Below are 2585 nucleotides of genomic sequence, written 5' to 3'. Positions count from 1 at the left end.
ACGCCTCAGTCCTTGCTTTCCCCCGCAGGACCAATTGCAGTCATCAGCAGTTGTTAACAGTCATCAACAGGTTTACCACTCCTATCAGCCCATCACCCATTCCCATCACCCCCACCCTCTGAATATACATAAGGGTCTGGTGGATTCTGTTTCAGTGTATCTGACGAAGTGTGCATGCACACGAAAGCTCATACCAAAATAAAAACTTAGTTGGTCTTTCTTAGTTGGTCTTTAAGGTGCTACTGAAGGAATTTTTTTATTTAACAATAATTTTATTATTTATACAGGGCAGTCTCGAGCAGTGGCACTGAGGGGCGGAGATCACTCCGGCGCCCCTGCCCTCGCTGGGTGCAGAATGGCTTCCGCGCGGCTTTGCCGCACAGCGCCCCGCCTACCAGCCCAGCGCCCTGGCGCACTGCGCCGCCGGGACTCTACCTAGAGCCAGCCCTGTATTTATACCCAGCCAATCTGACAGGGTTGCCCCAACCATTTTGGGCAGCTTCCAACATATATAAAACCACAATAAAACATTAACTATTGAAAAAAAACTTCCCTATATGGGGCTGCTTTCAGGTGCCTTCTAAAGGCAGGGCCGGCTCTAGGGGTAGGCTGGGTGGCGCGGGGCTGTGCGGAAGCCATGCTGCGCGCTGCGCCCACCCACAAGGGAGGGGGCGCTGGAGCGATCTCTGCACCACGGCGCCCGGGCGCCCGACATGCTTGAGACGGCCCTGTCTAAAGGTTGCATAGTTACTTATCTCCTTGGCTCAGGGGTAAGCCCTACATTTCTCTGATGAAAATAGACACATCCTAAGGGGGAAGCGGGACATTCCGGGATCAAATCAGAAACCGGGGCGGCTTCTGTAAGCCCAGGACTGTCCCTAGCAAATAGGGACACTTGGAGATTCAAGAAGACTTTCTCCAGATATGTTGGGTGCTTGTGTGTGCCGAACTGGCATGGAGCAGTTCAGTTGATAGGGCAGCGGTCAGTGAAGAGGTGCTGCTGAGCTGGACCCCACAAGAAGCAGCTTGGGTGGCTTCGGAAGAAAGCTAGACAAATGCAAGGCTGCCCAGGGCTACTACCAGCCACAACGGCGGTGTTCTCCCCCTTCACTGCTGGAGACAGCAAACGTTTCTGGATTCGCTGGGCATTGCAAGCAGAGAAACAGCCGCCGTGGCTCTCAGGTTCGGCTTGCGGGGCCTGTCGTTCAGGGTACTTGGTTGCTTTGAGATCCACAACCCACCGCAAGAGAAAGGCCTTTGCATAACCCCCACTGGAAAAAGTGGTCTAATTAAGGATGTCCTCTCCAACATTTCCCTGCTGGCGTTGAGCAACGGGGTGACTCATAAGCTGACACCATGTGGGGTGCAGAGGAAAGGAGCATGCACATCTCAAACGAAAAGCCCTTTCGGGTTTCAAATGCACCTGTTTTCGGAAACCCAATCAGGTCGGCAACGCAGAGAAGTCCTTCTGCTTCTGTGAGCTTGGTTCTGTCTACACAGGCTGGCATTGGTTTCTCTCAGCCATCCCTGGAGAATGGAAGCTTCTGAGACCTTCTGTGTGCAAAGCGGATGCTTTTCCCGGGAGATCGGCAGCCCTTCCCACAAAGAAAGCGTGTCATTTCAGGGTCCCCTAAAAGGGCAGTGAAAACAACCTGGGAGGTGTCAGTGAGACCAAAAAGATTCCACAGCAGAAGAATTCATTGAGGCTGCTTCCAGGCAAACTCTGAGAAGAGCTTCTTCCTGCTGCAGCAGCTGGACGGGGATTCTTGCCATTCCACAAATCCATCGTCATCATTGATGGAAGCGAGCAGAGGACCAAAAGGCCAGTTTTGACCTGGATCCCACCCAACCATGGAGGAGTTGAGGAACCCATTTCAAACGTTGTTATTGGAGCTAGACTTCCTCCCCCAGCACCAGCCTCCACTTGTCTAGGTGCGTGCTGGACTCTCCTTCCTTCAAAGTTTTTAAGCAGAAGTCAGATGGCCACCTGTCATGGGTGCTTTAGCGGAGATTCCTGCATTGCAGAGGGTTGGACTAGATGGCCCTCGGGTCCCAACTGTAAGATTCTACGATTCTATGATTCTCTCCATTGATGAGTGCCCAAGCACTCTGTAGATGGGCAGAGGCACGCTTTCTCTCTCCTATTTATGACTGTAAACCACTTTTTGCATTTTAAAAAAATGGAAGTGTAGTACTTTACTGTATAGTATTATTGGGCTGCATCCGATTCTGATGCCAATAAAAGCATATATGTAAAAAAGGAATAAATACTGCACATAGATAAAATCAGGTAGATGGTGGGTGTGCTTTTTAAAGCACATCTGCACCGTTTACAAACGCAAACAAGCAACTTATTCGCAAGAGGGCGCGCCCTTCCTCCGATGAACCCCTTGCTTAAGGAAATAAAAAAAACTTCAACTCCCAGCAGAACTTGCAGCCATCCCACCCCTTTCCTTTCGCTTTGCAAATAAACGCAAGGCCCCACGGGACTCGTAGTTCCCGCGCCGTCCCGTTCCGGCTTCCCGTCGCCATGGCGACCGCGCGCCTCCTAACACGTGGAGCTTGACGAGCCCGCCCTTGCTCTG

Source organism: Zootoca vivipara, chromosome 6 (genome assembly GCF_965207765.1).
Source record: "Zootoca vivipara chromosome 6, rZooViv2.hap1.1, whole genome shotgun sequence".
In the NCBI taxonomy this organism is placed as follows: domain Eukaryota; kingdom Metazoa; phylum Chordata; class Lepidosauria; order Squamata; family Lacertidae; genus Zootoca; species Zootoca vivipara.
The sequence above is the reverse complement of the archived record's forward strand: the minus strand, read 5'-3'. Positions refer to the sequence as shown.